The 21,576-nt window shown below is 47.3% G+C and overlaps 1 protein-coding gene across 1 annotated transcript in view; it reads left to right on the top strand.

Moving 5' to 3' along the window:
* The window catches only part of TPST2 (tyrosylprotein sulfotransferase 2), a 569,298-nt gene that overhangs the window by 170,020 nt on the left and 377,702 nt on the right, over window positions 1-21,576 (top strand). Inside the window, exon 2 of the mRNA XM_069619371.1 lies at window positions 16,453-16,544. The gene's annotated coding sequence lies outside the window, so the exon portion shown is untranslated. The remainder of the gene's footprint in view (window positions 1-16,452; window positions 16,545-21,576) is intronic.

The raw sequence follows: 21,576 nt of genomic DNA on the forward strand, positions 1-21,576 counted from the left end.
CAGTGCCAAGAAGCGTTTCAAGCAATTAAGGACCGCATCTCCGACGCCCGAAACATGGCATATTTCGACCCAAAAAGAACAGAACTCATTGTTGACGCTAGTCCAGTCGGCCTGGGCGCCATCTTAACACAACTGGATGACAGAGAAGAAGGCAAAAAACACATTGTGGCATATGCCAGCCGAAGCCTTTCCAAAACAGAACAAGCCTACTCCCAAGCGGAGAAGGAAGGCCTGGCTGTAGTCTGGGCCTGCGAACACTTTCATTTGTTCCTATATGGGAAGCCTTTTGTAGTCGTAACGGACCATCAAGCTCTCATCTTCATTTATGGCAACCCTCGGGCAAAAATGCCGCCACGAATAGCTCGGTGGGCACTCCGCCTACAGGACTATCAATTCTCCATCACGCACAGACCCGGAAAGGAGCAGAACCCCGCAGATTTCCTCTCGAGACATCCAAAGGACGAGTGTGGATCAGAACCATCCATAGCTGACCAGTATATAAGAAATGTCATTCATAACAACACGCCGCAAGGACTAGACATGGATCACATAGCTCGTGAGTCAAACACGGACCAAGGAATACAAACTATCCTCCGATGCCTGGAAACAGGGCGATGGAAGCAAGCCAAACAAATTCGAGAGTCAATGAACGAAGTCACCAAGCAGGACATCAAGTGCTTTCTAGCTGTGAAAGAGGAACTTGCAAAATCAGACGAAGGAATGTTGCTAAAAGGCACAAAGCTCGTAATACCGCACAGCCTGCGCCAGAAAGTACTAGAACTCGCCCATGAAGGACACCGAGGGATCGTATCCACAAAAAGGATGCTAAGACAGAAGCTATGGTTCCCACAACTGGACACTGCAGTAGAGGAACTATTACAAGACTGCCCCACCTGTGCACTTGTAAAGCCACACACCTCCCCAGAATCCCTAAACATGACCGCGCTGCCCGAGGGAACCTGGGAAGAAATAGCGGTGGATCATTTTGGGCCCATGGAAGGAGGAGAATACATCCTGGTGGTCCCTTCAACATCGGCACGTCATACCATACCAGCCCTAGATCGAATGTTCGCAACGTACAGAGTACCTAAGGTAGTAACGTCTGACAATGGACCTCCTTTCACCGGACAGGATTTCCAAAGATTCGCTGAATACATGGGTTTCAGGCACAGAAAAGTGACACCCCCATGGCCACAAGCCAATGGAACAGTCGAGCGGTTCATGAGCAACATCAAACGCACTACTCAAATTGCTCGCATCACGGGAGAACCTGTCGAGAAGCTATTATACCAACTCATGCGAGACTACAGGAACACGCCACACAGCACCACTGTGAAAACACCTTCAGAAATAATGTTCGGGCGAACGATAAGAGCACGAATACCTCATGTGGCAGTCGAGGCAGATCAATATGAGAGGGATGCAGAAATGAGGGAGAAGGACACCCGCATGAAGGAAAACATGAAAAGAATTGCGGATACCACACGACGAGCCAAAACAAGTGATTTGGCACCTGGAGACATGGTGGTACTGGGTCAGCCCCAGTATCGGAAAAACATAGCACCATTCCATGAGGACCCTCTCCTCATCATCCTCAAGAAGGGGTCTCTTATCACTGCGGAGGGAGACCGCAAGTCCATAACGAGAAACTCGTCTCACTTCAGTCGAGTGTCGAGGGCCCCAGCTCTAGGTGACCCAAACTTGAGTGATGAACTCACTCCATGGGACGTCCCATATGAAGGAGACAGGGAAGACTCGGACGGAGATGTAGTTTCCGAGACCCGGACAGACCCGTCGACCAGGACTGAGAGTCGACCAACGAGAACGAAAAGGAAACCCCATCGCCTCATCGAAGAAATGAACTGAGCCGGACTTAAGGTTTAGTGACGGGAGGGTGTGATGTCCTCGCTCTCTCTTTTGGACGGAAGTCCTCTGTTTATGTTTGTGTTTGTTTCGCGGGCTGCGACCCGCGTGTGTGAAGGGGCGGGGTTACCGCCCGCAAGGCGGTTAGAGCTTGGGCACACAAGAATAAAGACGTGTTGCACCCCAGCTCTGTGTCGGCCCCCTTCTTTGGCATGTATGAGCGTAAGTCCGATAGAGCGTGAGGCGGTCCATGTGCGAGCATATTACAGTCGGCACCTCCGTCCATTGTGTCCGTAATCCAAATAAATGTGTAACGGGCAACAGATAGTCAACCCGCAATGCTTCACCCCGCCCTTCCCCACCTATAGTAGAAAATGCCACGTACGACCACAACACTCCCAACAGGTAAACGGCTGTCCGTCACGTCTCTTTTCTCCTCAGAAATGCACGTGTTTCCCCCTAGCGGCAGACTGAACCAACGCCCACCAATTTACAACCAAATCATGCCGGGCCGCAAAACAGACACGGGGGACCGAGGGGGTGCGGGGGGGGGGGGGGGGGGGGGGGGGGGGGGGGGGTGCGGGGGTGTGTGTGTGTGTGTGTGTGTGTGTGTGTGTGTGTGTGTGTGTGTGTGTGTGTGTGTGTGTGTGTGTGTGTGTGTGTGTGTGTGTGTGTGTGTGTGTGTGTGTGTGTGTGTGTGTCTCCAGTGACGACAATAAACACACGCACATTTGCTTAATTAAAATGTGCCTCTGAGCAGACTAAAGAGAAACAAAAAATAAATAGCACATTTACTTTAAAATGCATTTTCCTGTTCTAGATCAAATACAAATAAACGGTCTTTACAGACTTGGAAATTCATGCAGGGTTACACTGGCATCATAACTTTCCAATGGCAAATTCTAGAGTGACAGGACACATTTGGGCACAGTTTACTCCTTGCGAGAGCCATGAAAATGTGATTTTGTAAACCGAAATGCACAGATCCTTTATGTTGGATAATTGCACAATTGTATTTACTATGTCATTCAGTGATGTCGGATGCTAGAATTTGGCGAAATCAAACCAGAAATTTAGAAAGGCACTCCTGTATTCAGCTGCTTTATGTGAAAGAGCAAGTAGGACATAAGTAGGTGTGTGATTTCATTTTCTCTTGGGTCTGGAAACCAATCAAATACACTGACCAACAAGATTCCACTGTATTCCCTTCCCCTTAAGGGTGGAGCTTGCTCTGTTTTAAAATCAAGCCCACAAGAAAAGTGTAGGTTTTGTGAAAACGGAGACCCAAGAGAACCTGTTAAAAAGGGTTCAACACGATGTAGCTGATTGGGAAGTATCTTTAAAGGGCCTTTTTCAGATTGAACTGAAAATGGAGACCTTTCCCAAAACAGGACTAGATTACCCCAGAGGGATTTTGGAGCAGGTCCACAGGCAGATGGGAGATGGAATCTGATGAAGCTGCCTATAGCCAATCTGTATCCTTAATCGCCCTAAGCCATTGATAGACGCCCAAAAAGTACCTACCTATGCCAGAGATTAAATCACAAAGCAGCATATTTTTTATAAGGACTTTGTCTAGCAATTTGTGACCTCTGGAAGCTTTTGACATCTCAAATTAAATGTGTAACATGTCCTATGATTGGGGTCTGCCATAGTCAAAGTCATTGAAATGTATTCCTTTGTGAACACTTGGTGTGGGCTGATGATAAACTGGATTCATTGAAAGTAGTCTGAGTTGGGCCCATCTGTCCCAGCATTTCAAAAGCAGCAGAAATCTTGAGACACCGAAGCCTGTACAATGATTTGCAATGCAACACATCACTGAAGATGCAGTCAAATAGTGTCTATAACCAAGCTAGGAGCCAATCGTAGATGGTCAAACATTTTAGAACCGAAATGGGGCACCATATTTTCTTTGACCGTCTATTACAGTCAATTGTTTTTTTTAATCATTATTCTGCATACTGATTCACCTTTTGATTTCAGCAGGGATGTTGAATGTAAAGTAAGCCACATTATTTGAAGTAGATTTAATTCATTTTCTGTGATCTTAATTTGTGTGCATCCTGTGAGTGAAGTGAAACATTAGATTTGGTTTAGATAGAGGTGAGACAGCAGTCCCATTGTAATTCAAGTGGTGAATCAGAGGTCACATTATTTTGATGTTAATTTATTTAATAAAAGACGCTATTTGCATATCATCTTGTTTCTTGTCTCAGAGAATGAGGGTTAAATTGTTACATGCTAAATTATGAAATTAAGGGTCGTCTGAAACCGGAAATAGAAACGCAAACCATGAAACCATTGATTGCACACATTTTGTTCAGTAGTGTCTTTTTCAGGTGGGGAGCCCCTACTCCCCACTTACAGCTGGGGAGCAGGCGCAAGTGGATCTAGGTTACCTGGCATAAGGCCGTCCACCTGGTGCTTTCCTGGCTGCTACTCTTTTTCACCACTTAGCAAGCCCCGCCCACCTGGTGCCTTACTGCTGCCGCCCTTTACCCTACTTAAGGAGCCCTCCAGCCTCTTTTCCTTTGCAGCTGGCGAGCAGGTGTAAGTGGATCTAGGTCACCTGGCCTAAGCACCACCCACCTTCTTAGCCCTGCCTATTCCTTCCTGCTCTTAACACTTAGATCAAGGGCGCATCTCACCCGGACGTCCAAAGCGAAGGGCTGATGAAGAAAAAGTAATTCCCGTTTGGACCTGGTTGGACCAGGAGGACTCGGGGCCCGACCCCCCTGCTCAGACCGCAGGTAAGCATGCACCAACATGTGTTTACTCCCTGTGTCCCCACAGGCCATTCCTGTCATGATCTCTGCTTCCAAAAGATCAGGACTTGCCCGACTCCCTTGGAAGCAGACCCATAACCCCGGTTCCGAGTGCCAGCCAGTCCCAAGTGGGACCTTTTGGACCCTGTCCTGGCGCCAGTGGCACCAGGCTCATAAAGATGCCCAGTCCCAGCGCTGGAAGCGCCGGGCTCATAATGCTTGGGTGGACTTACCTGCAGCAGACCATGCTGCTTACTTACCTGCCAGTTGAACCCCTGATCCTCTTCTGTTTGGGACTACTTTTCCTGTTGGGTGGGGCAGGAGCCACTCCCTAGGTTCAGAACACTGGAACTCTTCTGGAAAGCAGGAACTCTTTTCTTACCTAGGCGTGGCTGTGGAAGGAGACACATAAGCACTACAGGAGGCTATTTAAACCACACCCGATGGATGAATCTTGCTTTGCGTTATTCTGCATTCTCTGCAGCAGAACGCTCATCGTGTCTTCTGCTTCTGATCCTGGGCCTAAGGGAACAAAGGCTTACCATCCTGGAATCCAGTCTTCAGCAGCACCTGTAAAGACAAAGAAAGAACAGGTTAGCACTACGGTCTTCAGTGGCAGCGCATCTCTTACCTGGTCCATCGGCTGTCATCAACGCCTCGCGCTGCATTCCGGCATCTGAAAGACAAAGGCTTACCTACTCTTCGCATGCTCCGGAGGTCTTCGCACTGCATTCCGGCATCTGAAAGACAAAAGCTTACCAGCTCTTTGCACGCTCCGGAGGCCTTCGGCGCTGCATCGCGCATCTGAAAGACAAAAGAAGGTGCGTTTAAAGACATTGGGCAACTTTATTACTCACGTGCCATTACTCCTTCCCACACCGAATCCAGTGGGTATTCCAGCACCCTTCAGCTTCTCTAAAGCTCCGAACTTGTACCTGCAAGATAAAAGGGACAGTTAGTGCGCATCGTGAAGCAGGCTACAAGCGCTTACTTACGTGCTTCCAGGCGCTTCTATTCCTCACGCGGGTTCGATCCTCAACTCTCATCAGCCCGCCATCCGCCATCGCCGGAACCCTGCAAAACAAGAGATATCATTACAAAAGACTTTTAAGACATTTGAAGTGCCCAGAACTTATCGTTCGTGCAGTTAACGACGGACAGGAGTCCTCTGAGGTCAAGAGGCCTGCACCCTTATCCAGTGAAGAAACTGGTTACGGCACCCTGCCCCGAGGCAGATGGAGAGCTCGGCGTTCACTTACCTAAGACATCTTACTCTTCGAGTCAGACATACAGTGCACAGAGGTCCAGCCCAAAGAGCCAACCGTGTGTTATACATCACCTTTGAAGATACGGCATTCACCCAGTCAAGACCGGCGCCTCTGCGGGAATCAGGTGAACGTTACAATTCCCACCCCTCTGGTCCCCCGGTGATGTTCCCTTGTGCCCCCCTTCTCGCACACAGGTGTTGCCTGTTTTGCTTGATTCTTCTACCCTGCTCCCCCCTATCCCCCCTGAGCCTCTTTCTGCAGGAGTCTGTCCTGATACATTCTGCTATCACCATCACTGTTGTGTGGCCAATGCTGGATTTGACTTTTATGGACTTCATTGATTCAGTGCGTCACCCTTTCTCAACTCTCATGCTACACTTCTTTTGCATATTGTACTCATCGTGGCCCTGAATCATGCTGTTCTCATCTTCATCTTGTATCCTGGCTTGCAATATTATGTGTTACTACTGACTTCTGCAATTGTATTCGCTCTCCCCTCTTGCTTCTCCACTCTTTTTGACTGCTTACTCTGTTCTCTTCCCCCTCTCCCTTCTCCCTTTTCCCATCTCCTCCCCTTACTTTCTTCTATGCACTTACTCCATCAGAATTGCCCCTGGACCTAGTATGATAGCAACCTCGTCTGTCTCCCCCCCCTCCCCACTTACTGCCCCCCCCAACCCCCAGCACTAGCTGAAATGTTGTCAGGCCTAGTACTATAGTCGCTTGTTTTGTTCCTCCCCTCCCTTTCTGCACCCCTCTCCCTCACCTTTTGTTTTTCTCCGGCTCTACCAGAAATGTCGTCAGGCCTAGTATGGTACTCGCCTGTCTGTTTCCATTTTCTTCCCACTCTCCCCTCCCTTCCTTATCTATGTCTTAGCTCTTGCACTATCTGAAATGTCGTCAGGCCGAGTATGATAGTTAATTTCACATCCTTACTGTTCATGGGCTGTAAGTATGTAATTGCATTTTCCCTTGTTCCCGCCCTTGGCTTGAAGCGCTTTGAAACACACTAAGTATAGGCGCTATATAAATAAATATATATATATATATATATAGGGTCGTTGATTTCAAGCATTATTTCAAACAAAATATTGTGGCCCACATATGCTAATATTGCAGCAGTCATATTTAAAGTATTAATAGGTAAATACTAAAAATACTAAACTCTAGAAATACATGGTTCCCATTTTACCTCCTTCATACAAACTATGTTTGGGGGGGGGGGGGGGCTTTGATATTCTGTCCATTTACAATATCTGATGCTCACATGGCCAGTGGTTTGTGCTTTAGACTAATGAAAATGAGTGAAAGATGGATAAAAGGCCAAAATGTGGGCATTTTTATAGCACCATTTATGAAGTTTTGCTGAACATTTCAAAATGACAAATGTTGCTGCTTTTTATTGCGAGTGCAAAATAGTGGTCGGGATAGGGTATCACTCAATTGATGCACAATACGACAGTTCACTCCACTTCTCCCTTTAAGAAGAGTGACCGGGGCAGTCTCCTTTTGGCGTTTGAAGACTTCTAGTCTCTCAAATGAATGCAGCTGTTCGGACTGTTCATCTTCCCCATCCTTTTCCACTGCAAGTGACCAGCCCAAAAAGACACCCATGGAGATCTCTAGGCTGTGTGACCTGAAAAGGATTGTTCTGACTATTAAGGAGATTTTTCCACAGCTCTCCTGTGATCGGTACAAAACCACCCTGAGGGTTATAAATGTACTTGTTAGATACACTTAGAACAGTATGTGTATATTTATGTATTTGTGTGTATATGTATATGTGATATATAGCCTAGGCAAACCCTTCCCACTCATAAAGCTAAATGTATGTCCCATTACCTGGTGTAAGCTCTGAATACTATAATGCGTGAGTTGAAAAAGGAATCGTAAACCGTGGAACCATACTTTTTTTTTTTTGTTAATTACATCTGCCCAGGGAAACCTAGACCGTCTTTTCTTCTCCATCTGTGCCTTCGGTCCGGCAGCAGAGTCCTAAACACAAGAACAACCATGGGTGTTGCATCATTCTTTTGTCTCCGAATGGCTGAACAGATTTTGGTACTTATGTATCTCCAGATAGCCCTTCTTGTCACGCTCACCTGATTCCCACGGAGGCGCAGGTCTGGCTTCGAGTGCTGATGCTTCTTCTATGGTGAAGCGCAGGACTCTGAAGATGGACTCACTGGCTCGCAGGAATATTCCCCTGTGCGTGAAAAGGGAGTATTACCTACTGACGGAATAATGCTCAAGCCTCCCACTCACTTTCAACCCTCCACGATACCCTTCCTTGATTCCCTGTGAAGTCTCACCTTAGGGTCTGGAAGGATGAGTTCTCCATCCTGCTTCTGATGCAGGGGCGCGTTGAAACCCAGTTACTTCACTGGATTGAGGTTTGATGGGAGTTCAAATAAGCTTGACTATTCAGGTAAGGTGCTGTAAGAGTTCTGTAGCAAGTTCAAAAGTTCAAGCTTAAATAATAATGTTCATTGTCTTATTGCAGCAAGCGCTAACGCTTATGTCTTTTTTCCCCTTAGGGGCCGGGGTTCGGAATGCCGGAGATATGGCGCCGACCCAAAGTGAAACGTGCAGTTCCAGTAAATGATAGGTAAGTTCTGGATGAGCGTTCGGGTAATGTCTTTGCATTCGCTCATTCAATGTCTTTGTCTTTTTTCCCCATAGGGGCCGGTGTCCAGAATGCCAGGAAGCGGCAGGACCCGAAATGAAATGGGAATGACCCAACAGGTAAGTCTTAGAAGGAAACTGAGCTTTTCCTATTCCCTTTCTTCTCTCACGTTGTGTTCTTGTCTTTTTCTCTCTAGGCTCTGGGAAGTGGCTGCGGATCCGGATGATCGCTGCTGAAGATGGAGGTGCCCAGGAAAGGTGAGTGAAATGCAGCGCTGCAGCGATCGTAGCGAACTGCTTTTAAAATTATGTCTTCCCTTTCAGGATCGTGGGTGTGAAGTCTCCGTGATGCAGCTTTAGCAGGTAAGGTCTTCTTTCTCTCCAATTCTCTGTTAGCAGGTGACCCAGGATGCTGGCAGGCGTGGCTGAAGTCCAGATGCAGGAGCTGACACGGTGAGCGTCCAGCTGCGAGGAGCAGAACAACGCGAAGCGTGAGTTGCTGATCGGGCGTGGTTTAAATAGCTTTGGAAGAAGTTCCAGGTATGTATCCTTCCACCGATCAGGTATGTATCCTTCCCTGACCACACCCAGGGGAAAGTAGTTCCACAGGTAAAGTAGTTCCATTCAGGCCTCAAGAGGGCCTGGATGTAGCAGCATGGTCTGCATCAGGTAAGTGCACCTTAAAACACTTGAACACATGTCTAGCTTTATGAGCCTGGCGCCTAAGGCGCCAGGACAGGGGTCCAACATGAGCCTGGCGCCAGGACTGTGTCCAAAGGGCCCCAGCTTGGGCCTGCTGGCACTTCCCTGGCGAAAATGATGCCTGCCTCTGGGGTTGCTGGGTCGGACCTGGCTCCTTAGAGGGAGGCATCATGACACTTCTACTGTAGGGGTATCTCCTATACCAAAAAAGGAGCAGATTCTTCAAATCGCCCTTCGATCTCTGAACTTGTCAGCCTGGATCCTGAGTACCTAGTGTGACGAATCCTTTGATGTTATCCCTTCTCCCTTAGGGGGGTGGGGGTGATGCTGGAAAGGCATTGGATGGACAGGGCCTCCATGTCCTTGTCCTGTACTCCTTTTATCATGTGTGTTCTGTTATTTTCTGTGCAGTAGTCCATGTGGGACTCCTGGCAGTGCAGCTCTTCCTCTTTTTGGTTTGGTGAACAGACCTTTGGAATACCTTTATGGCACCCATGGGTGGGTGGTACAACCCTGCATTCCTAGAATATGTTTTTGGGAACCTGTGTGTGGCCCACGGAGCAGGGTATGGGCTGGTGGCAGCTCCATGCCGAATTTGACAGGTGCCCTGAGTATGGCCTCTTGCTTTCTATTGCCTGTTACCTTGTTTTCCAAAAGTCCTGGGAAGCCCTGACTTGGCCCCTTCCCTTGACTAGCTGTTGGTTGGAAGTTCCTTGTATAGTATTGTGGGGGAAGTCCAGGCCAGACTGGCTGAAGCCTTCCCAGTGACTGTATGTTGTGGGTACACCCTTGGGGTGGGACCTGGGTGAATGGAGTGTCTGACCAATATACTTTTCATGTTATGGGTGTCTGGTTTCTGGTGTGTGACACAATGACTGAGATAGCCCTGCCCGAAACTGATATGAATGCAGTGTGGAGTGCTGAATGGCTCCATGCTTGTCCCAATCCACATTCCTTGTTGTGAGTGTCTGGATGCAGAAGAATGGCCTGAATGCACTGTGAGCCCGATTGGCTGCCTGCCTGCGGAATGCCCTTCTGAATGATTGGCTTCCTGAGCCTGGCTCAGCAGTGTGAATGGGAGATGGAACAGTATATCTGGGGATCTCTCACTTACTGGAATTGTTCAGGAGCTGAAGTCAAAACTTGATGCTTGATCTCGAAACCAAGCCGGAAGAAGGTTTACTGCTGTTTCCCTTCGCAATCTGAAAGCTGTCGTGCCTTCGAGGACTGATGCAAAAGAGGACCTGGCTAGGAGACCTCTTCCCAAGCTATGAGGGAACATCGTGCACCAGCTAACCTTCACCAAGGCTCCCTGGAAGTCGGTCGTCGAAAGACTGCCGACCGTAGATGAGGACTGCCAAGGAATCTGAAGCGACAGGACATTGAGGCCATCGGCCGAAGTTCGGAGGACCGCTGTAACCTTGCTGACCGGAGCCGCAACGCTACATTGCCTAAGAACATTTGAATCAAGGACTTCCTTGCTCATCACCGTCGTCCATTTTGTCCCGCCGGAGAAAGTCAAGGTCGCTGACGAACCTAGGAGAATCCACAAATGGGTTTCCCGCCACCCGATGTCCTCAAAGACGCTGACGAAATCCAAAAGCCAGCCGTGGTCGAGTCCCGATTACTGACGCCAAACGGCGACGACCCAACGCCCTTGCTGGGCCTACGTTATTCATTGACTCTTTTGCAGAAACGAACTCATCGTCGAGGGGCACCGCACGCCTCATCTTCGCAGGACTTCCATGACCGTTTGACAAGCACTACCAGCACCGAAGCTGCTGCCTCAACACCATTGTTCACCCTGCTCTTCAAGGGATCTTAATGATCCGTGGCTCCTGCCTTAAAGGGAGTTCACTCTAGAAGGATCCCTCGACGATCCGACATCGAACTCTGCTAAACCAGGTACATTGGGGTAGTAGAACATTTGTAGAAGGAAATGAGGCTCTGCTGAACAATATATGGACTGGTCTTGTTTAATATATTTATAGGTTGCCCAGGTGGGGGGGGAGGGTCCTCGCACATAACTGTGCCTATTGGTAGGGGCCCAGTATTCTGCCAATTGTTTAACCAACTTGTTTTTCCTCCCAATTCTATTGATACCCTTTTGTTATTGATTTGTATGCCATTTGAAACTGTCAGCAATTGGTGCTTTTTAATGGACTCAGAGTAATTGTGGTACCACATTGAAATGTACATTCACCATTATAGTATTGCCTGACCACAAAGTGTTATTGTATGTGTATATAACTTGAACCTTATTTATATAAAGAACTGTTTTATCACTAACATAGTGTGGGGACCTTCCTTTGTGGTGGATTGGGGACTACATTGCACTTAAGAACCAGCCTGCATCACCTCCTGAGCACTTAAGCCTTGATTGCTCATCCATTGCTACCAACAATAGTGGATCTTGGCTGAGGTGCTCTGTGCTTCTACTCTGCCATATAGAAGGCAGGAGTACAGATACCCCATGTATAGACTGGAGAGGGTTATCCTTCCCATGGGGCCAGGGTGGTGCGGGCACAGTTCAATAGTCCGCCTGCCGGTGTTACATTGAGGGAGGATCACATGAGGAGGGAAATCCCTTCTGAGACAAGGGACAACCTGTTAGGGAGAACACTGTATCCACCCATCCATTTAAAACCTCGCTCACCCTCTTACCTATGCAGGGTAACCTAGTCCCACATACCTTCATCTACATGTGTAAGGTAGACAGTTCCACCCCACTGCCTTATGCTGAGATGAGGAAGAGTAAGGACTACCCATGTGAATCCTCCAACAAAACTGGGACAAGGAAAAACACCAGTAACCCGGTAGAGAACAACAAAACATTTAATGAGATGAAGAAGAAGTGCATAGTGCTGAAGAGCACTCAGCGGAACCAACAGTAAAGGACCAGCCAATATGGACAATCTACTAGTACCCATAGTATAAAAAGGGAAAACTGACCAAACATGTTGTCAAGTCCTCCAAGGAGGAACCGTGGGAAGCAGAGTGAGATAGGAAGCAGAAGAACAGACCAGGGCACTAAGCCGGGAGCAGGATGCTCCGAAGCTGATCCAGAGTGGCAAGGATACTTACCAAGCTGGCGGAGCATGGCTTCTGGAGTCCCTAAGACTTGGGAAGAGTGGAAAATGGGAACCGCTTCATCCAGAGAAACCGGGAAGTTGCGTGCTGGAAGAAACTCCAGCTCAACCATAGACACCCCGGAGAGGTTGCAGCCCACTTAGACCAAGTCAAAAGGTACGATGGTTGCCGAACGGGTGAAGGGGAGAAAAGAAGGTGGCAAGTAGAAAGGCTTGGGGAAAGCCACAAAAGGAGGGCCTGGGACTCGGAAAGCAGCAGAAGCTACAAATCACTAAGTGAAGTGATAGTGCCTGGCAGGATAGTGAACCTGGTCTATAAATGATTATGGAAACCACTATTTAACCTTTGTGTCCGTCTCGTACTTCTGCAAAGGTCAAACTGGGTATGTCCCATGCCGTAGCATGGCCTGGAATCTGAGGTTAGATGATGTGATGGACTGCATGGGATCCTGGGAGACACTGGGTTCCATAGCCACGCTAGACGCAGTGAAGGCGTTCTACTCAATATGATGGGACTGGCTATACGCAACCCGCCGTAGGTTTTTGTTCCGGTGAACATATGTTAAGTGGGTTCAACTGTCCCGGGAGGATCGCACAGCGGCAGCGTGCGCGTCTTGGAAGCAAGACGACACAAAGCAACAACAGGTTTGATCCCCGGGTCCGCGCTTAGAAACCTCTGAGTGTTTAAGCGCGTTATAAATACGTAACTAAGACAAAGAAAAAACACAATTACACAACTAAGAAAAACTAACAATTCCTGTAACAGCGCCTCGATGCCTGCGGGCTGTGTGAGCGCTTTATAAATGTAAAATAAATTTAAAAAAAAAAAATGCACAAGACCTATGGTACGGGTGAAAATGGGCAGGTGCACTTCGGCCGGATGGGAATTGGAAAAAGGTACAAGGCTGTCCGCTGTCCCTGCTGTTTTACATCCTCGCCATGGAACCCATAGCACAATATCTCGGGGCGGACTACAGGGAGGCTGGTATGGAGTTAGATGGGACTAGGCATTTGATATTGTTGTATGCGGACAATGCGTGGTTATACATCCAGAACCCGATAGACAACCTAGAGCTGTTATGGGAGGCCTTAGCGCTGTTTGCGAACCTGTCGGGGATCACAATCCGCACCGATAAATCGGCCCTATTCCCAATAGCTGGATAGCGTGGGAGGGAACTAAAGGTGCTGCCTGTCCTAGCTCTGCGGTGGGAAACGTCCACCTTTAGGTACCAGGGGGTCGACGTATAACACGTGCCAGAGAAAGAGCACACACACAACCCGCTGAAAGCCATAGGGGGGTATTAGAAAGTCTATGAATTTCTGTGCTAAGCTGCCACTGTCAATGATGGGAAGGGCGGCCCTGTTGAAAATGGTGGTACTCCCTTGATTGCTACACTTCTTTCTTAATGTCCCGTTCTACATACCAAAACCTTTTTCAGGACATGGGATAGCATTTGTAGAGAGTCTCTGTGGCTAAATGGTAGGAGTAGGATAGCGCTGTCAACACTGCATAGGCCATATGAGGAAGGCAGTATCGGGGTTCCAAACTTTGAACTGTAATACATAGCTGGGCAACTGCAATTTGTGGTGGATTGGTTAGCAGATGACCCTACGTTGGACACACGTATGTTGCAACCCATTGGGGCACGCTATTACTTAAAGGAATGAATATGGCTAGGGAAACACCAAGGAGGGCACTAGTCACACTTAGGCCCTCATTACAACACCGGCGCTAAACCATGGCGCTATTAGCACAATGGTTGGTGTCGGTGTTGTAACGGGTCCGCCATGGTTCAATGGGGAATTACCACCCCATTCCAAGGTTGGCGGGGCGGTAATTCCCCATTGAACCATGGCCCTTCCCCATTCCCATTTTCGCCCCATAGGGCTGTATGGGAATGGGGAAGGTGCTAAGTACGGTACCGCACATTGCGGTACCGTACTTAGCACCAAGGTCCCTTTGCGGGTCCCTACTTTAACGGCTAGTGTAGACCAGCCGTTAAGGTCGGGTCCCGCAAAGGGACCTCGTAATCAGGCGCTAATGGGCTAACGGCGCCGCAGCCTTTTACGGCGCCGTTAACCCATTAGCGCCAGGGTCGTAATGAGGCCCTTAGTGTCCTTGGGGGTGAAAACGTGGGAAAGGGCGCTCTCAGTGATGGGGCTCACAGACCCGTTCTCGGTACTGATTACCCTGGTCGCGGTGGCAGCATCCACAGCGCAGATGAGGCTGGGTATACGAGCGCATTGGGAATCATGCGGGGGTGGCCACAATAGGGGACCTAATGCAAGATACCTCCTTTATACCTTTTGCAGAGCTGGCGGAATAGATAGGATTACATACAGGCCAATATTTACTACACAGAGTAATTAAAAAGTAGATTATACGTAGTTGGCCTGCGTACAGCGAACAACTGGAGAGGCAGTCCATAGTAGACACACTGTATGACATATCGGAGGGAGGGCACGCAATGTCACGGATATACGAGTTTCTGTAGACTAATGGGCCCCCATCCCTCTTGGCAATAAAGGGCAAATGGGAGGGAGACTTGGAAGCACCCTTCACTGACGTAAAATGGGGAAGGGGTGCGGTACTGAGATACCACAAGAAAGTGTCCAGGAACTCGAAATTGCAGCTAATACAACTGTTGCTAACCATAGGGCATACATGACGCCACAGAGGATCTTTGCGTTTCCATGCGCGGGGGAGAAGGTGTGCCCCAGGTGCAAGGTGGCAGAGGCGGGGATGTTGCACATGTTTTGGGTATGCCCAGTAGTACAGAAATATTGGCAGGAGGTGACGGGCAGATTGGATAGAGGATGGGTGCGACTAGATGTTCGTTCCCCAGGGGCATGTTTGCTGAGACGCTTTCCGAGACCCGAGAGGGCCAAGCATATTAGTGAATTGAAGGATCTGGCTTACATCCTAGCTAAACTCGGGATGTACATGCAGGATTGCCATGGCATGGAAGTTTCCCTACGGGTCCAGTCATGGCGGTGTGGCAGAGGGACTTGGGGAAGTGGACCCTGGCAAAAACCGACATGGAAGGGAGCGGCAGGGGGCAGTGGAGGGAGCCCACAACGAGAGTCACGGATTGGGAAGCTCTACTGTGAAACTTGTTTGAGGGTGGAGGCGGGATGGAGGTGCAAGGAAATGAGTCACATGGGGGGCAGCAGTCTAGTCATGTAAGAGAGGCCAGTGAGAAGACAATAGTTCTGCAGGCAAAAGTCGGGTGGGATGGGGGGGGAGCTGGGATCGAGGGAGAGGAGGGGTGTAGTATGTAGCTTGATCCGTTGCGTGATAATTGTGGACACTGCATTTTGGCAGTGCTGTGAAAAGTTTGGTGTGTGTATTAAAAAACAATAAGTTATCAAGGTGGTCATGAAATTATACAGAAACTCGCTGTACACCAATAAAGGGTCATATTCTGATATTGATGTTTTGTACAGACAGCTGAACTCCTGTGCACTCGTGCTCAACTCATTTTAGACCTGATTTAGCCCATTTATTAAGAGCTATTTTAATGGTATGAAGAGTCTACCCTGTCAAGCCTTCTCACCCATCCTGGCACTTGTATGTGGTGCTTTACTGCCTTGGTGCATAAGCCATGTGAGCCCATGGCATCTACAGATCTAAGATGTGTGACATTGAAGATTGATTTGCTGTTTTATTGTGTCCAGGCACAGAGTAAGTGAGTTTGAGGCCCTTTCCTTGGAATGTACTTTCTTTATCTTGGTGTCCTGCAAACTTATTCCAATTTCCTTCCCAAAGTATTTACAAAATTCCACATTAGTTTGGAAATAATTCCAGTAGAAATACATGGATGTTTTTGTTCTTGGTGACATATTTGTAATTTAAAGGCTATTCTCTGCCAATCATTAAGGCACAAGAAATATAGTGATTGCCAAAATTCATATATTTCAGGTATTCCAAACAATATAATAATTTCACTGTCTTACTGTGCATTTTGGCTTTATAAAGGCTGCGCTGGGCATAGGTGACAACCTGTTCAGATACAGTCATGGCACACTACTGTACTAGGTTGGGAAACCTGTTCAGGTAGCTCCAGAAGAAAGACGACGGACTAAAGCAGATCTGGTTACATTATCCTTGAACATCACAATGATTTTATTTTTCAGATTACATGCAACAGAACCAAGAACATTACCTCCACCTTTAAGATGGCAGAAAGACTGCTGAGAATTCAAAGGAAAATGACAGTGCTCCCCAGGTAATCTTTGTTCTAATCTATAGTTTGTGATGGAATGCGTTAGTGAGATATATTAGAGGGCAGTACAAGATGAGATGCTCCTAGAACATCGTTCAACGCTTCCAAGTCCGTAAAGAATGTGAGCATTTGCAGATGTTTTAACCTGAGAACCGTTAAACACATGCTTTCTTGGTTCTCTCTTTTCATTCCTATGTGCGGACCAATATTTAAAATCAACTTCAGTGTGGAGGGAGCAGGGCTTTCAATGATTTTCCATCTATTTCAGACCATAAAAATACACCCATTTCTCTTTAAGTGTACAAAAGGAAGGTTCGGATACAGGTGATGTAGTTATTGTCATAGACCTTTCATAAAAGTAAAAGTGAGGGTTTGGAAAACATGCCTTCCTGTCCTGAAGTACTGAGGAGTTTCCCTGCCTCAAAGGAAACTAGTAAAACTGTCAGGATGGCAACCTAAAACGCCAGTCCCCACCTTGTACCAAAAGCCTACTTCTGAACCCAGCATTAATAACATGATTCTAAAGTGCAAGGATACTTTGTTCTGAAAAGAGTGCTGATGAAACTCCTTCATCAAAGGAAAAGTTCTACATGTCAGTGATGGTATTAATAAAAAGAAAGTCCTCTTTCAAGGTTGAGATGCTCCAATATCAGTGAATTACTCCTTTTCCCCTGGCTCCACTTCACAAGCCCAGAAGTTGAATTATGAGAAATGAAAAACAAAGTTCACTTTACTCCTAGTTTCTAATATGGGTGTGGGTACCGTACTTGTGGTATTGGTTGCAAGCATCTTGGTTTTACTCTCCTGCCAAGTATGGCCTTTCTTAGTAATTCCTTCTCTCTCTTTCATGGATTTAGTGTAAGGGAATATCAGTCTCTAAGGGTCTCTTCCCAATGGAAGACCTGTGGTGCTGTTTGTAAACCTGGTTCATTATTTATTCTTGAGGGAGTTCTGTTGCCCTCTTTTCGGTAGATATTACCCAGGGGAATATCATACTTTCTAGGTGTCTCTCTTTTGGGTCTCAGATCTATTGTGTTTGATATGTTGGGCCCCAGACCTGCTGTGCTGTTTATGCCTAGGTGGATTTGTTCTGTCGCCAAGGGTTCTCCTCGATATCCTCTGTTCTCTCTCTGAGGGTTCCGACCCTCCTGTTCTCTTGGTCTAAATAGGGGTGCGAGCCCCCGATTTGCCTTTGCTTGCTTTTGATAGTCTTTGTTAGCTTGGTTTACTCTCCTGCCAAGCTTGCATTTCTTTTGTGTTATTTTCTCTTCCTTTTAGGGTCCCTCACCCTCTAGTCCTGTGTTTTAAATGTGAGTGCGAGACCCAGTCTCACAATTCAGTTCTTTGACAGCCTGGTTCACTCCCCAGCCAATGCTGTGTTTCTTCTGTATTTCTGTATCTCTATTTTATGGTCTGCGACCCCCTTATTCTCTGTTTTAAATGTGGGTGCGAGCCCCAAACTCGCAAATCTCCTCTTGGATTGCTTGGTTCTCTCTCCTGCCAAGCTAAACTTGCTCTTGCTGTTTCACTGTTAACTACGGTACCTGACCCTCTTTCTGTCTGTATTTCTCTCAGCCTGTGGTACTCTTAGTTCCAGGCTTCCCAAATCTCACTCTGCTCTCTCTGTATTTCACCCGGCTTCCCCGGAACTACTGTCCCTTCCGACCAGCCTGCGTTCCTTTGCTTTCGGTTCATGTCTTCTGGGCCACAGGAGTCCATCTTGAGGCTCTGGTAGCATTCGTTTTTATGTCTGTTGCCTGTCAGCTGCGTTTCACATCCTTATCGTCGTCTTCTCTCAGCTCGGTGTTCCTATGGACAAAGTAGGACGCACTAGGGTCTACTCAGGGAAGCAAGACTCGTAGTACGAAGGTCTTGGGCTTTGCTTGCTCCCTCTCACTGTTCGGTAGACAGCATCTCAACTCTCAGCTGAACAGTTTCTGGGTCGACTTCCCTGACAGCGCTTGTCCAGATGATCTCTCTCTCCCTGCTTCGGTTTCCCTCTGCTATTTTGTATCTCGTTGTTCCAATGACGTACCATGGCGGACTACAACGCTCACCACAGTTTAGCATAATGATCTTTGTACTCATTATCTTCTTCCCACTAGACCTGAAGAGTCTGATTTTACTGAGTCTTTCTGTTATGTGTTGTTTTAGCTAGATTGACTTCACAACAGTGCATATGGGTCGTGATTGGCAGTGTATCTAAGGGGTCTGCTATTGTGGGAGAAGGAGGGGTGGGCAGAGCATTCTCTGGAGATAGTTGTCCACCATCCCATAAGGGGCTCTCTCTACCATTTGATCCACCCCTGTGTACCACCCCCAGGAGGATTTTTGTACTGTGAATGCACTGCTTTGGCCCCTTGTGAGAAGGGTTCTCCCCTCGCCCCCGTCCCACCGAAGGGAGAAGGAATGACATCCAAAGATTTGTTACAGCTCCTAAGGCCTTAACATAATTTGATGGTCTTTAGGATTTCGCTATGCATTGTGATGGGTCGGAAGGAGGAGTCTTTTATTCAAATCATTAGAAAATGGTCTTTCACTATTTCTAGAGGAAGTTCCCTACCTATCTAAAGGAACTAAAGGTGCTTGTCTGTTGGCGGGAAGGCCCAAAGAAAGAAAAGTCTTCAGTCCTAGTCTAATTCTACCTGAAACTACCACTAAGATTACTAATTTAAACAAATCCAGGAGATTGTCTTAATTCTCATGGTGTGCCAATATCTGCTGATAGTCTTTGTATCAATGTCTCTGTTCCGCCGGCCGCTTGTCTAGCACGATCTTCTGTAACAGTCTCTCTTTATCCCTTCGATTAACTATTGCAGCTCTTCTACAGCAGTCGTTGGTTTTGTACTCTTTTTAGTGATGTAGCTGTGACAACTTTCCTCAAGATGCTTTCTTAAACTTCTTGGTGGAGGTTTTAGACCTCTAATAATTTATTGGTCCAGGCTGTCTCAGCTTGGCTGTGGGTTTTCCCTCTTGGTATTTTGCCTCTTTGTAACTATCTTGTCGATCCTTCTTCATTACAAGACGTTATGCTACAGTTTCTCCCCTTGTCATCTGGGTTCTCGTAAAGTAATTTCCCCTCCTTTATGATAATTCATAGACTTCCCTAACAGGGTTATTCAATCTCCTGTTTTATCAGCTTTACACAGTTCTAATTACACAGGTTCATATTAAGTAATTCATTGTGAGTCCTGGGACGAGATTCTCTTTTATTCGACTGCCCCGGCAGCCTCCTGCTTCTCCCGTTTTCCCCATTACCTCTCTGTATGTCGGGGTACGTTGCGTGCCATGGCATTCGCTCTGGTGATCCTCGTCGATACTGCCTTTCTCGTTTTCTGCTTCCCTTCTGCCGTATATGGAGATTGACGGTGGGAAGCTCTTCGCACTCCCAGTTGTCTTCTCTGATTGTTTCGGTGTATTTCGTCTGGCGTCCTGCCCACCACGATATGGATGAAGTCTCGCCACCACCTGACACAGGACTCTGCTTTCCTGTTTCACAACGGCTTCTCCATTGTTTAGTATGCCGGGCCTCCAGCGTCTTACTCTGGCGTTCTGCAGCTCTTTTCGAAAGTCGTGGGCTCTGCGGCTCGTCTCTGGACCGGCTCTCCAAGGTGTGCTCACGTCAGGGGGCTTTCCCGGTGCAAGATACTCTCTGCTTATCCATGTTCGTCCACTCGTCCCAGTTCAGTATGCATCTTCTCTTACAGACACCTTCTCCACACTGGTTGGTTCCAGGATTACCTTCAGCCAAATATGTAGATGTTACATTAGTCTTTGTAGCAGATAGTCCCATGCATGCTATGATACTGTGTGGCTTAGCAAGTTCCTCACAGGAAAAGGACTCCTTGGCCCCTAAAGGGGAGTCTCTCATGAGGTCCCACTTGCCCAGACCCTTGGGGAGGGTCTTTTGCGGAGCAGACTTGCCTCCATAGCCTGGAGGCTCCCTCTTGGGGAGAAGGGATGAATACCTTTGATTCATCAAAGCATACATAATCCACCCCACCCCCTCATACCGTTTCCCGTACCCCTTACTACTTTTTCTCATTGTATTGTTTATCAGGTAGGTTCAAGTTTTAGAAATGCTTATTAATGCATACTTCCCCCTACTATTAGTTATCTAGCCTCTTGTGTCCACTGGTTGGTCTTGCCACTCAGTGAAGAAAGCAAGCTGAGGCGTTCTTTAAAAGCTTACTTTATGCCGCAAATCAGCTGTGGGTTGATCTTCAGCTCCTTAATGATCTTCAGCCAGCAGTACATGCCCAGCGCTGCATTTCAAAAGTGTTTGGTTCTTGGATCACCATTCTTTCCTGCATACTCAAATCCTATGTTTTCTTGAGTCACGTACACAGAATTATAAAACTGTTTAATTATGTTGATGATTGTTACATGGTAGTCAGGTGGATGCATTGCTCACTCATTGTGACTTACTATGTAAGCTCTGAGACTTTTGAAAGGAAGATCATGGAAAATGTGTTTGCCTTTGAATTATATCTTGGTCTTCTATGACACATATTAACGTTATTTTAGTTGTGATACACTTTTCCATGTTCAAAATGTAAGCACAAATGTGTTTATTGGGCAACTTCAAGATGTAATGGTGCCACGTAGCATTCACATACCATCATAACCAATTTTAACATGCAACATCTCTTATGTCTATATGCCACATCGTTTTTCTGGCTAGAAATAGTGCCTTGCTTTTATTGACCAGGTTGCTGTGTTATAAACCAGCAGTGGGCATCAGTATGATTGATAGGGCCACTGTATTTCTTTTAAATCTATATTTGAAGCAAAAAATCTGCCTTTCATGAGAATGAACCATTAATGCCACAATTTTGGGATGCCATGATTTCACTCCGGTATTCAGCAACTTATCACACACTTTGCCTTGACCATTCACCTTTTGAATAGTGGATTGGGGGTGTGGCAATTCACTGAGCAGTAACATTTCCTCTGAGCACCCTGGCTATTGGGTATTCCTGAAATTGAGTTTAGCCCTTAATCTGCATCCCGGGAGACAACAAATCATATACAG

Source organism: Ambystoma mexicanum, chromosome 10 (genome assembly GCF_040938575.1).
Source record: "Ambystoma mexicanum isolate Mex_15411 chromosome 10, UKY_AmexF1_1, whole genome shotgun sequence".
Classification (NCBI taxonomy): Eukaryota; Metazoa; Chordata; class Amphibia; order Caudata; family Ambystomatidae; genus Ambystoma; species Ambystoma mexicanum.